The sequence below is a fragment of the Bos indicus genome, chromosome 6 (assembly GCF_029378745.1).
Source record: "Bos indicus isolate NIAB-ARS_2022 breed Sahiwal x Tharparkar chromosome 6, NIAB-ARS_B.indTharparkar_mat_pri_1.0, whole genome shotgun sequence".
In the NCBI taxonomy this organism is placed as follows: Eukaryota; Metazoa; Chordata; class Mammalia; order Artiodactyla; family Bovidae; genus Bos; species Bos indicus.
The window spans coordinates 37,655,901-37,670,393 of record NC_091765.1 but is presented as its reverse complement, the minus strand read 5'-3'; the positions used below and the strand labels follow the sequence as shown (position 1 = coordinate 37,670,393).

The 14,493-nt window shown below is 40.4% G+C and overlaps 1 long non-coding RNA gene across 1 annotated transcript in view; it reads right to left on the bottom strand.

The window, feature by feature from the left end:
• Positions 1 to 4,945: 4,945 nt before the first annotated feature.
• Positions 4,946 to 14,493, bottom strand: part of LOC109560130 (uncharacterized) — a 231,705-nt gene continuing 222,157 nt past the window's right edge. The window contains exon 6 of the long non-coding RNA XR_011567112.1: positions 4,946 to 6,060. This is a non-coding gene — a long non-coding RNA (uncharacterized lncRNA). The remainder of the gene's footprint in view (positions 6,061 to 14,493) is intronic.

Here is a 14,493-nt window from a genome sequence, read left to right as displayed (position 1 = left end):
CTTTTTATATAGACCTTCTTCCTTTTTCTTCAACTCTGTCTTAATTCTTCTACTAAACCCAAGAATCAAAATTGGTCTGATGTCACTTCTCCCCCTAGTACTCATGGCAGACATCACCAATAGATCATGATATTCTTTATTTATATTCTTTATCGCTTAGCCTAAATTTGGTCTCAAACAGAAAGCTTTAGATAACCATTTGCTTGCTCAGAAATTGTACAAGAGACAAAAAGTTTGCCATTTTGCTTTAATTCACGAGATGGGATCCTTTTAGCCCACCTAATTCTTGCCAAATTCCTTTCCCAAGGAGGCCGTATCTTGCTTCTTGTATTGTCCTTGTATTGTATTGTCCCATTAAGAATCACAGTGCCACCCTCTGTATGCCTGGCTTTCCCTGTACCCTGGATGCTTGCAGGATTGGAGTCCCTGGGACAGAGGCCTGCTTGAATCACATATGAGATTACCACACCTTTTAACTACTATATCCTGGATTCCATTGTGAGGGTAAGCCTCTGAATGGTGTTCCTTTTCACTGCCCCTAGACTCCCTCTTCTGGCTTCTGCTCTATTCCCATTGACGGGGATTCCTGAGATCAGGACACACTTTCTTCCGAGAAAATTCCTGTGAAAAAGCCCAAATACCAGTACCAGTTATTTCGTTTGCCGTATATGTTTTGTTGGAATAAAATGCAATAATTCTTATGAGACTCAGTATGGTTACTAGTCTATAACAGGCACTCAATAAATATCAGCTGCTAAAAGTTCTTTTGTCATCATAATCATTATTACCTCTATTAGAGTCTCCACCTCAACTCCAAAAAGATTTCTTATAGACCAACAAGGAACACGCTTCAAGTCTCAGAGATGCTTTGGCCACAAATGGACTTAGAGACAATCCTAACAAGTATTCAAATTGGAGACCAGAGCCAATTAATAAGACTTGCCATTTACTGATCTCCTGTGTTCCCAGCACTTTCCACATGTCATCTTTTACTTAATCTGCACAAAACCCAGTTGGGTGGGAATTAAAATTCCCATTTTATGGATGAGAAAATGGAGGGTTTGAGTATCCCATGCCCAACAGAAACAATAGATAGTGAAAACAAAATCAAACCCAGCCCTTCTCAATTGAATGTGTTATTTCTCTGCACACAGCCTGTGTCCTAGATCAGATCAGATCAGTCGCTCAGTCGTGTCTGACTCTTTGCAACCCCATGAATCGCAGCACGCCAGGCCTCCCTGTCCATCACCAACTCCCGGAGTTCACTGAGACTCATGTCCATCGAGTCAGTGATGCCATCCAGCCATCTCATCCTCTGTCGTCCCCTTCTCCTCTTGCCCCCAATCCCTCCCAGCATCAGAGTCTTTTCCAATGAGTCAACTCTTTGCATGAGGTGGCCAAAGTACTGGAGTTTCAGCTTTAGCATCATTCCTTCCAAAGAAATCCCAGGGCTGATCTCCTTCAGAATGGACTGGTTGGATCTCCTTGCAGTCCAAGGGACTCTCAAAAGTCTTCTCCAACACCATAGTTCAAAAGCATCAATTCTTCAGCGCTCAGCCTTCTTCACAGTCCAACTCTCACATCCATACATGACCACTGGAAAAACCATAGCCTTGACTAGACAAATCTTTGTTAGCAAAGTAATGTCTCTGCTTTTGAATATGCTATCTAGGTTGGTCATAACTTTCCTTCCAAGGAGTAAGTGTCTTTTAATTTTATGACTGCAGTCACCATCTGCAGTGATTTTGGAGCCCCCCAAAAATAAAGTCTGACACTGTTTCCACTGTTTCCCCATCTATTTCCCATGAAGTGGTGGGACCAGATGCCATGATCTTCGTTTTCTTAATGTTGAGCTTTAAGCCAACTTTTTCACTCTCCACTTTCACTTTCATCAAGAGGCTTTTTAGTTCCTCTTCACTTTCTGCCATAAGGGTGGTGTCATCTGCATATCTGAGGTTATTGATATTTCTCCCAGCAATCTTGATTCCAGCTTGTGTTTCTTCCAGTCCAGTGTTTCTCATGATGTACTCTGCATATAAGTTAAATAAACAGGGTGACAATATACAGCCTTGATGAACTCCTTTTCATATTTGGAACCAGTCTGTTGTTCCATGGCCAGTTCTAACTGTTGCTTCCTGACCTGCATACAAATTTCTCAAGAGGCAGATCAGGTGGTCTGATATTCCCATCTCTTTCAGAATTTTCCACAGTTTATTGTGATCCACACAGTCAAAGGCTTTGGCATAGTCAATAAAGCAGAAATAGATGTTTTTCTGGAACTCTTTTGCTTTTTCCATGATCCAGCGGATGTTGGCAATTTGATCTCTGGTTCCTCTGCCTTTTCTAAAACCAGCTTGAACATTAGGAAGTTCACGGTTCACATATTGCTGAAGCCTGGCTTGGAGAATTTTGAGCATTACTTTACTAGTGTGTGAGATGAGTGCAATTGTGTGGTAGTTTGAGCATTCTTTGGCATTGCCTTTCTTTGGGATTGGAATGAAAACAGACCTTTTCCAGTCCTGTGGCCACTGCTGAGTTTTCCAAATGTGTTGGCATATTGAGTGCATCACTTTCACAGCATCATCTTTCAGGATTTGGAATAGCTCAACTGGAATTCCATCACCTCCACTAGCTTTGTTTGTAGTGATGCTTTCTAAGGCCCACTTGACTTCACATTCCAGGATGTCTGGCTCTAGGTGAGTGATCACACCATTGTGATTATCTGGGTCATGAAGATCTTTTTTGTACAGTTCTTCTGTGTATTCTTGCCATCTCTTCTTAATATCTTCTGCTTCTGTTAGGTCCATACCATTTCTGTCCTTTATCGAGCCCATCTTTGCATGAAATGTTCCTTTGGTATCTCTGATTTTCTTGAAGAGATCTCTAGTCTTTCCCATTCTGTTGTTTTCCTCTATTTCTTTGCATTGATCGCTGAAGAAGGCTTTCTTATCTCTTCTTGCTATTCTTTGGAACTCTGCATTCAGATGTTTATAACTTTCCTTTTCTCCTATGCTTTTCGCTTCTCTTCTTTTCACAGCTATTTGTAAAGCCTCCTCAGACAGCCATTTTGCTTTTTTGCATTTCTTTTCCATGGGGATGGTCTTGATCCCTGTCTCCTGTACAGTGTCACGAACCTCATTCCATAGTTCATCAGGCACTCTATCTATCAGATCGAGGCCCTTAAATCTATTTCTCACTTCCACTGTATAATCATAAGGGATTTGATTTAGGTCATACCTGAATGGTCTAATGGTTTTCCCTAGAAGTGGTGTCCTAGAAGCAGAGCTTAATTTCTGGGATTCCAGATAATCAGGTTTTATCTTGTGGCTTGTATGTTTTTGCTCAGCCTTACATGAAGTAAGGCCTGAAACTTTCCTCTGACAACCTACCTTTTGATTGCTTTGTTCTCCTCCTCTAGCCAGACTCCTCGGCCCAATTATTCTTACCTACTTTGGTTCTACTGTTTGACCATGATCATCCTTAAAGGCCCAAATCAGGTTTAAGTTTTACATTTGGTTTTCTTAGAGTAGTCCAGTCCACATCTACACTATTTTACTCCTTCCAATTTCCTTTACCTTTCTAGTACTCTGCATCCATTGCTACACAATTATTGTCCTTCATTATTCCTGTTGTTTCCAGTACTCATTTATTCAGTCATTCATCTACTCAACTACTATGTATTTGAGTATATGTTATCAACCAGACACTGAATTAGGCAATGGATATAGAGGTATTTAGATAAACAACTATTTGAAATGCCTTAGGATACTTTTAGTGGGGTGAATAAGAAATATACACTAATATCTAGAATATTGTGTTGAATAAGAAAAACACAATGAGAAATAGAGCTAAAAGGATTCAAGCAAGGGAAGAATTACTTCTACCTAGAAGGGAGTAAGGAGGAGACAATGATTCCATTGAACTGAGGTAGAAGACAGGAGGTGTTGAAAGAAAGTGGGTTCTTACTGATAGGTGCTGTCTGAACACAGGCACTGAGCTCAGAGCTAGGTAAGGGACTGTCACAAAGTAACAAGTAGCCATGGTTTGTCTGGACATTAGAGTATATCACAGAAAGCTGTGAGGATCAGGCACATGGTAGGGGCCCCTAAATACTGTGGGAGGATGTAATGATGTCATTGGGTAGGTAAAAGAAGGATCATATGTTTTTTAAATGATATATAAGAACTGTGTTTTGCATCCCTCTCCCCAAGTACACAGAAAGTGCATTAAGGTTTAAGTCATGATTTTATGTGTCTTTCACATTTCTTTAGAACTTAGCACAAACCTGGACACAAAAGAGTATTTAGTAAGTAGAGTATTTAATAAATAGCCAGATGATTGAAAAAAGAAGCAATTTATAATAATAGTTCTATTATATATTTTCCTACAAATAAACTTTCATGTTTATTTGAAACAGAATTTTTTTAATTGAGAAGTTTACCTTCCAATTAGAGGTCATGATATTTATGGGGAAAAAGTCCTTTGCCTCTGAATCAGTACTGATCTAAAGAAAATACTGTCTGTGTGCTCAGTTGCTCAGTTATGTCCAACTCTTTGCGATCCCATGGATTATGGCCCAGAAGTCTCCTCTGCGCATGGAATTTTCCAGGCAAGAATACTGGAGTGGGTTGCCACTTCCTACTCCAGGAGATGTTCTGGACCCAGGAATCAAACCCGTGTTTCTTGCGGCTCCCGCATTGGCTGATGGATTCTTTACCACTGCACCACCTGGGAAGCCCTAGCAGTTAATTTCATCTTCAAAAATATTTATTATTATAAGAAAAGAAGCTCTAGACCAGCTGCACATAAAAATGTGACAAATATTTATTATATCAACCTCATTTGTTTCTATCATAAATTTTAAAATTTTATTTAGAACAAGAACCTGGGAAAGATTCTTATTTTTTAATTTATTTTTATACAATTTTGAAAGATTACTTTACATTTACAGTTATTACAAAACATTGGCTATATTCCCAAGGACATATTGTACAATAAGTATTGCACATATTGTACATATGTACAATTGTACATATTGAGCCTTACACCCAGTAATTGATACCTCCCACTCCACATGCCTATGTTGTCCCTATTCCCATTGGTAACCACTAGTTTATTTCCTATATCTGTGAGTCTGCTTCTTTTTTGTTATTATAGTCACTAGTTTGTTGTATACTATAACAAACTAGTCATTCCACATACAAGTGATATCGTACAATCTTTGTCTTTCTCTATCTGATTTACCTAGCATAATATCCTCCAAGTCAATTAGTGTTGCTGCAAATGACAGCATTTCATTCATTTTTATGGCTGAATGGTATTTCATTCTGTATATATGTACCACACTGTCTTTATCTGTTCATCTGTTGATAGACACTTAGTTGCTTCCATATATTGGCAATAATGCTGCTATGAGCATTGTATGTGTATGCTTTTGAATTAGTGCTTTTGCTTCTTTCTAAAATATATATATCCAGGAGTAATACTGCTGGGTCATATGGTAGTTCTATTTTTAGTTTTTTGAGAAACTTCCATACTGTTTCCCACAGTGGCTAGACCAATTCACATTCCTACCAACAGTGTACTAGGGTCTCCTTTTCTCTGTACCCATGCAAAATAACATTTGTTATTTGTGTCCTTTTTTGATGTTAGCCATTCTGACTACGTTATCTTAAAAAGCCATTTATCTATTTTTTCTTCAAAAGATATCCAATCACTTCACATACTCCTTTTTCTGGTGAAGATCACTCAGTCGTGTCCGACTCTTTGTGACCCCATGGACTGTAGTCTACCAGGCTCCTCTGTCCATGGGATTTTCCAGGCAATATATCAGTGGGAAAGAATGTTTTCTTGAAGCCATTATCATCAGAACTGGCAGTTTGTACAGGACCAGTAAGTCCAGGAAAACCCATGATTCACACTTTGAACTCCTGAGCAAATGACAGTAGAAGCATCCAGGCTGTTCAAAGACCATAAATAAATAAAAAGTGCCTCTTCTCTCTTCTCCAAGGATTCCCTCACTGGAACTATGTGCATCCTCCAGAGGCCAAAAGTCAGGAGCTGAAAGATAGAAAAGAGTAGGGCATTAGTTCCCTCAAACAAGTTTCTCTGTGAAAAGCACTTTTATTTGAGTGGAAAGGGTCCTTTCATTTCAGATTTTGTGGTGAAGTGAATGATGTAGAGGTCATTTCCTGACCTCTGTTCCTATGTGTCAGCCTCTGATCGCTCTGGTGAGAGAATGAACTTAGGAAAATGACCCCACATTGTAGAAGGGGAGACATGTTTATATAACTTTTCCTACCTAAAATAAAAACATACTTTTCTTGGACCAAATTTGTTATTACTGGTCAGTAAAATATGCTTTAGGTAAAATGAATTTTCAGCCAGATAATACTTTAAAAGTAACAAGTAATTATAGAGATGTTTGGAACATTTATTTAGAACTGGAAATTTTCTTCAGGAAAATTCAAAGTTCCCTCAGGAGAGATGGATGGGATGTTTGAATCTAGCCTGTTGCTCTGCCAGTTGAGCAGGTTGTGCTGTTTGCAAATATCTTCTTTTTTAGGGAGGAACTACGTGTTTATTCTTAAAATGTCATCAATATTTCTTGCTTTTTTTCATCTGTCCAACTATTCCTATTGCTTGCACAGGAGAGGACTATGTGTACAGAGAGTTTTCTCTAATTGAGAAATTGTTTGGTCTGACCTTTGGAAAAATAATTACACAGAGTGTCCAATACAGATATTAACATTGGCGACATCTATTCCTGTAGCAACGCAGGGTTAGGAGAGATTTGTTTGAACTGAACTCATTGCATAAAAGACTAGCTTCCTTTCTACATTCATGAAGGACTATTGTTGCAAAGTGAGTCAACATCCCGCAGTGTATCGGGCTGAGACGTTATATTTTCTTTCTCATATGTGGTACTGTCTATAATGTCTCCCTTCTTTCTAAATCTGCTCTTCCCAGACAGAGTTGGTCTAGCAGTTGTTTGTACTGAGTGGTTTTTTTTGGGAGAGGTGGTTAAAAATAGCAAGTACAAGCACATTATTATTATTTTCAGCCCTCTCTTCAAAAAATGCCATGCACCGTATGTATTTACTTTTATGAAGTAAAAATGATAATTCCTGGTAAAAGTATGCTGTGGCAGATGGGAAAAAGATGCTTTGGTCAGATTCAGGGACTAACTATAAGCTACCATGGAAACATAAAAGAACAAGAGAGCACAACACTCTGACTTAAAGGAACTGACTGACCAGATGACAAGGATGTACCTTGTTTCAACAGTGTTACCACAGGTTGGCCTGATTTTCTGCAGGGATTCAGGGGACATTTTAATATAGCTGGTTTATCCTATTCATCTCTGTTGACTACACTTGGGTGAGGAGATCTGTATCACAGGGAGGTACCCCTTCATTTAGATAGAGAAAAAGCAAAGTCTTAGAGAATGACTGAGTAATAACCAAACTGCCAGATCACAAATTTGTTGCAAACATGGAAAACCTTCTCCTACTGAATTGATAGAGACCTCTGTTTGTTAATTTTTCAATTCATTAGATAAGAATTTGTGAATTTCCATGTCTGCCTGCTACCACTATTCTAAATACTTAATAACAAGTTATACCACTATTGAATGGACTACTTAAACGGAGGGTGGGTGACTCCATCTAAGATTCCTCTGCCTGTTCTGACAACATTACCTACAACATTACTAAAACAATTAACAACGGGGTACATATTACTTTGTCTACTCAGCATCTTTTTTCTAAGAATCATCCTGTACATCCCTCTCCGCAGTCACACGATTACTGTCCCATTCCTGCACTGTGACCCTGCACTGTGACTCTTTTGTCACAGCTGATTGGTTTATTGAGCTCATCTTCCCTTTCTCTGTATCAGCAGCAGTAAATTCTTCATCAACAGGTGAAAGAGTAAAAGATGATTAGACCTAAAACTTAAAAAATTCAAAGCCATAACTGGCTACATGTTTTTTTTCCTCCTTTGAAATGTAGATCAGGAAACAGAGAGCTGGGATGCAGAGAAAAAGACTGATGAAGCTGACCTGCAGAGATGGATAGAAAAAAGAGTTGGAGAGAATTTTGACAATTTTGAGTTCCTGATTTCAGTCTGTTCCTAAAGCCTGGCTGCATTTCTGTCTGTGTTTTATCCATTATCCTAATATCCTTCTAATAAATTTCTTATTTTCTTAGGCTAGCTACAAGGATTCACTTCCTTGTAAGGAAAAAGTACTAATTAGAAATTGATATAAAAGAAATGGGGTGTTTCAAAAGACAGACCCTGACATGTGGAGCTTGATGAATTCAGATGAGAAGAATTGAGGATTCCATTGCCCTTAATGCAGGACAATGGGGAACCACAGGTATCGTGCTATGGCAAAGCAGGCAGCTAGACCATTCTGCTGCCTCTAGGAACTCAGACTTCATGCCCACTGACGCTGAAGCATTGAGACTTGTTGGCAACTTGGCGGGATGCCTGCATATTTAGAAGCTGTAGGCAATATTGCCTTTAGCAAGGGTTACAGAGACAGGAGCTCCCTTCAGGTAGGCCTATTGGAAAAGCAGATAAGGGACACCAGTTAAGTGTGTAGTCTCATGAAGAAAAGCTATTTTCCACCTGAGGCTAGCTAAGGAAATTTGTGATGACCAAAGCCTAGCTGAATGGCAACTGCCAAATTCCCTGAGACCGACAAAAAATCAGTGCATTGTTGAAGAAAATGAGGGATGTGGGGTATTTGAAGTGGAGCTATCTGGGGGACAGCAAAAGAGTTAGGAAGCACTGATCATCTTTCAAAAAATAAATAAATAAAAACCCTCTGCTGCAAAGCCCTGGTCAGTCCAAAGACTCAGTGCTTCTCACTGACCAGTATATGGGTGGGAATACAGCCCAGGAGAGGCCAGATCACGGAAAGATCTGCCCCACTTCACCACCACTGCCTGGCCTATCACAGAACCTGAGGCTGATTCCGTAAACGTCAAAATGAGGAGAAAGGACAGAATTTTCACTTACATTGTAAAGAAGTCAAGAGTATGGGGCCCAGTTTCAACCTGAGATTCAGATTGTGATAGAAAACCCTTCTGTCATTGATACAAGTTTTGAAAACCATATAAACGATCAGCTGACTACATTTTTAAGCGAAGTGTGAAAGTCACTCAGTCGTGTCTGACTCTGCAACCCCATGGACTGCAGCCCACCCTACTTTTCTGTCCATGAAATTCTCCAGTAAAGAATACTGGAGTGGGTTGCCATTCCCTTCTCCAAGTTTTAAGGGAACTGTGTTGCAAAAAAACCACATGCCTTGCTCATAGGACACTGGGCTTTTTCAACCCTCAAACAATCTCAAGAGCCAATAGGTCATGGACTGTTAGGGTGGTATGATCCTCCCACCCAAAATCCTTCTCAATTCTCAGAAATGACCCTTGGGACTTCCCTCGAGGTCCAGTGGTTAAGAATCTGCGTGCCAATGCAGGGTACATGGCTTTGATCCCTGATCCAGGAAGATTCCACATGCTGCAGAGCAACTAAGCCCGTGCATCACAGCAATGAGCCAGAGCTCTAAGCCTGTGCTCCACAAGAGAAGCCACCACAGTGAGAAGTCCTTGCACAGCAACAAAGAGTAGCCCCTGCTCACTGCAACTAGAGAAAGCTCACTTGCAGCAACAAAGACCCAGAGCAGCTAAAAATAAATAAAATTTTAAAAAAGAAAATAAATAGCCCTGGAAGACTGGACAAGGGAACTCACCCTAGCAGGTAAAACCTAAGGCAGTCAGACTGGCACAGCAAAGAACTCACTCTGATTAAAACTGCTACAAGGTATTTTTATAGATGAGGTCACCAAAGTTAATTTCTTACCCAAGGTCACAAAGCTATTAGAATTGGGCTATGAACACAGGTAGACTAGTTCTAGAAAACCCACACCCATGGCATTCACTGATTCTGTTTTGCCCATCAAGATGAATCTAGAAGATGAATTCTGGTTCTGCCACTCGTAAGTTGTGTAACACTGATAAACTGCTTAACGTCTCTGTACCTAAGTTTCCCCTCCTTTAAGTGAGGATAACAATACTGACTTGTATCTAAAGAAGCCTCCTCAATGTTTCATGACTAGGTTTTGACAAACTGTGATCAATTAGATCTCCAAATGGTTTGAAACATTAGATGAAGAAACACTGTGAGGTCTAGATCTGTTTGATATCTTCTACCAAATCTTATCAGGGGGCTTCCCAGGTGGCTCAGTGGTAAAGAACCCGCCTGCCAATGCAGGAGATGCAGAAGATGTGGGTTTGATCCCTAGGTTGGGAAGATCCACTGGAGGAGGAAATGGGAACCCACTCCAGTATTCTTGCCTGAAAAATCCCATGAACAGAGGAGCCTGGCAGGCTATAGTCTATAGCATTGCGAAGAGTCAGACACGACTGAGTACACAACACACCAAATATCATTAATTCAGACCACTGGAGGATGTGTTTCAATCAGGGAAAGAACTATGTTATCAGATCAGATCAGATCAGTTGCTCAGTCGTGTCCGACTCTTTGCGACCCCATGAATCGAAGCACGCCAGGCCTCCCTGTCCATCACCAACTCCCGGAGTTCACTCAGACTCACGTCCATTGAGTCAGTGATGCCATCCAGCCATCTCATCCTCTGTCGTCCCCTTCTCCTCCTGCCCACAATCCCTCCCAGCATCTGAGTCTTTTCGAATGAGTCAACTCTTCGCATGAGGTGGCCAAAGTACTGGAGTTTCAGCTTTAGCATCATTCCCTCCAAAGAAATCCCAGGGCTGATCTCCTTCAGAATGGACTGGTTGGATCTCCTTGCAGTCCAAGGGACTCTCAAGAGTCTTCTCCAACACCACAGTTCAAAAGCATCAATTCTTCAGCGCTCAGCCTTCTTCACAGTCCAACTCTCACATCCATACATGACCACAGGAAAAACCATAGCCTTGACTAGACAGACCTTTGTTGGCAAAGTAATGTCTCTGCTTTTGAATATGCTATCTAGGTTGGTCATAACTTTTAACTTACATGCAGAGTACATCATGAGAAATGCTGGACTGGGAGAAACACAAGCTGGAATCAAGATTGCCGGGAGAAATATCAATAACCTCAGATATGCAGATGACACCACCCTTAAGGCAGAAAGTGAAGAGGAACTCAAAAGCCTCTTGATGAAAGTGAAAGCGGAGAGTGAAAAAGTTGGCTTAAAGCTCAACATTCAGAAAACGAAGATCATGGCATCCGGTCCCACCACTTCATGGGAAATAGATGGGGAAACAGTGGAAACAGTGTCAGACTTTATTTTTGGGGGGCTCCAAAATCACTGCAGATGGTGACTGCAGCCATGAACTATGTTACAGAGTATTCTAAATTTAAATACAGTAGAAAACTCACTAAAATCCTGTATGTTATCCAAGTAAACATGATTTAGTTCTTATCCTATTGGAATTGACAATTTAGTGGAAGAGACAGATTAAAGCTTAATATGATGTGACAAGGGCCAATAGTGGTTTACAAAGGAGATCAGAAGGAAAGATGTATTGGGGGGAGATTTGAGAGATGAGTGATGAGGACATTCCAGGCCAAGATGACAGTGTGAACAGTCATGTCGAATTTTTAAAACTTCATTATATATTTAAGAGTGCTGTAGTGTATTGTGTAGCAAGCTACAGCAAGACACAAACAGTGGGAGATGCATCTGGAAAGGTAAACTGGATGTTGAACAACATGAACTTCAGGCTTTAAGTGCACATATGGGCAATGGCACCCCACTCCAGTACTTTTGCCTGGAAAATCCCATGGATGGAGGAGCCTGGAAGGCTGCAGTCCATAGAGTCGCTGAGAGTCGGACACGACTGAGCGACTTCACCTTCACTTTTCACTTTCATGCATTGGAGAAGGAAATGGCAACCCACTCCGGTGTTCTTGCCTGGAGAATCCCAGGGATGGGGAAGCCTGGTGGGCTGCTGTCTCTGGGGTTGCACAGAGTCGGACACGACTGAAGTGACTTAGCAATAGCAATGCTACTAGCATTAGCGAGAAAAGGCCACTAGTGAAACAGAGTGGGCCTTCATGCCCTCCATGCCTTCCACCTGCCTTTTATCGGTGGGAAAACTTTAGTCAAAGAATAATTTTAGTCAGAGAAGTGAGAAAATACAGAAAAAAAGACAAATAAGAAACAAATACAAAAACAGTCAAAGGAGACCACATAATAATGGTTTAGTCATTAAGCAGAGTCAAGGACCTTTAGTTCCTTCTCAAGGGCTACAGATAATATTCTGAGCCATATCCTGTGAGCTGTCTTATAGATACTGAAACCTCTACCAGGTGGAAAAAGTTAACTACATGGTGACCAGACTGTGGCCATGACAAAAGCTGCCACAATTCCAAGAACTGGCCTTAAGGAAATGGGAACAAACTTCAGCCATGAACTTAAAAGACGCTTACTCCTTGGAAGGAAAGTTATGACCAACCTAGATAGCATATTCAAAAGCAGAGACATTACTTTGCCAACAAAGGTCTGTCTAGTCAAGGCTATGGTTTTTCCTGTGGTCATGTATGGATGTGAGAGTTGGACTGTGAAGAAGGCTGAGCGCCAAAGAATTGATGCTTTTGAACTGTGGTGTTGGAGAAGACTCTTGAGAGTCCCTTGGACTGCAAGGAGATCCAACCAGTCCATTCTGAAGGAGATCAGCCCTGGGATTTCTTTGGAGGGAATGATGCTAAAGCTGCAACTCCAGTACTTTGGCCACCTCATGTGAAGAGTTGACTCATTGGAAAAGACTCAGATGCTGGGAGGGATTGTGGGCAGGAGGAGAAGGGGACGACAGAGGATGAGATGGCTGGATGGCATCACTGACTCGATGGACGTGAGTCTGAGTGAACTCTGGGAGTTGGTGATGAACAGGGAGGCCTGGCGTACTGTGATTCATGGGGTCGCAAAGAGTCAGACATGATTGAGTGACTGAACTGAACTGAACTGACTGTAGAACTGTAAAACAATCAAGGTGATACTGATCAGACGATGATCTATGTCAAGATGCTTAGTCAGAGCTGACTGCCATTTCTGCGTGTAGCTCCCTCCCTCAGCCTATAGCTTTGCCCACAGATTGTCAGTAGGGAGAATCAGCCTTGGACAGGAGTGTGGCGTACAGCACCCCCTCCCAATTGCCGGCATTCAAAATAAGATAAACTTTCCTTTCCACAAACTTTGCTTCTTTATCAGCTTTTGAGAGGCCAGCAGTCAGACTCCACTTTCAGTTACACTAGGAATTACTTCAATGAGTAGGTAACAATATTTTAAATTATCCTGATAACTTTAAGGAGACAAATATTGTTAAAATACTTTAAACTAGTAGATTGTCTTAAATTTCTAAAATGTTTCCTTTGAATTGCCACTGATGTTACTAATATGCTTACATACTCTATCTTGATCCAGAAACTGTGTTATTATCAATGTTAACAATCAAATGTTATTATTCCAAAGTATCCTAAGGCTTTGCTCATCTTTGTTCATAGATGATCACCAATTTACTTTTTCTTAATCTTATCGGAATTACAAAATTTGCCATGATAATGTCTGAAGCACCATTTCCAAGATTGTATCTTATATAAAAAGTAAACTGTGTCAAATAAATTTGGGAACCAGTAGAATGCACAAAATTAATGGGCTGTTGATAGCAGGACCATTCAGGGTCTTTAGTTTGATAATATTTCTTGTGAAACACCAAAAAAGGATGGAGAAAATAGCAGTTTCCTGTGGCAGATTCATTTTGATATTTGGCAAAACTAATACAATTATGTAAAGTTTAAAAATAAAATAAAATTAAAAAAAAAAAAAAATTCCATGATAAGTATTTACTTTGTGGACCACCTAGTAACCTTTTGAGGAAGTCCTGAGTGGGTTAACCTTTTTGGACCCCTCCAGGTTATCACATAATGCAGGTTCTATGAGCAGCCACAGCTGTTCGCTCCCTGCCATGCACACAGCTGAATGGTGACAATGAATCCCCCTTTCATAGAAAACCCTCCTATAGGATGGTTTGTAGAACAGTAATTAATTTTATTATAGCTTGGATTTTTCCTCTAAACCATTGTTTTTTCAATAAATACTGTCTGCAGGTGCTTATTTTTATAATAACCACCTCTTTTATTTCCAGGTGTTTCTGAGCTTGGCAATTATCCGTTTCTCTTAGTCACAAAAGGTCGTGACAACTAAGAAAATGGAAGGTACTTTCTGTCTTCAGTCATGCATCTCCAAGTTCAAGAAATACACCAAGCTTTATTTTCTTCTGTAAGAAAAAAAAATAAAGTGTGCACTGAGGTGGTGAGGGGTGAAGGTGTTAGGAAGAAGTTTCCATAGCTGGTAGAATCATGGACTGAGAAAGCTTTTAAAAATACTGAGCCCTGAACCTCATGCAAGACTCCCTAAATAAAAATACACAGGCAAGGGCTTGGAATGTTTATCTTTAAAAAGCT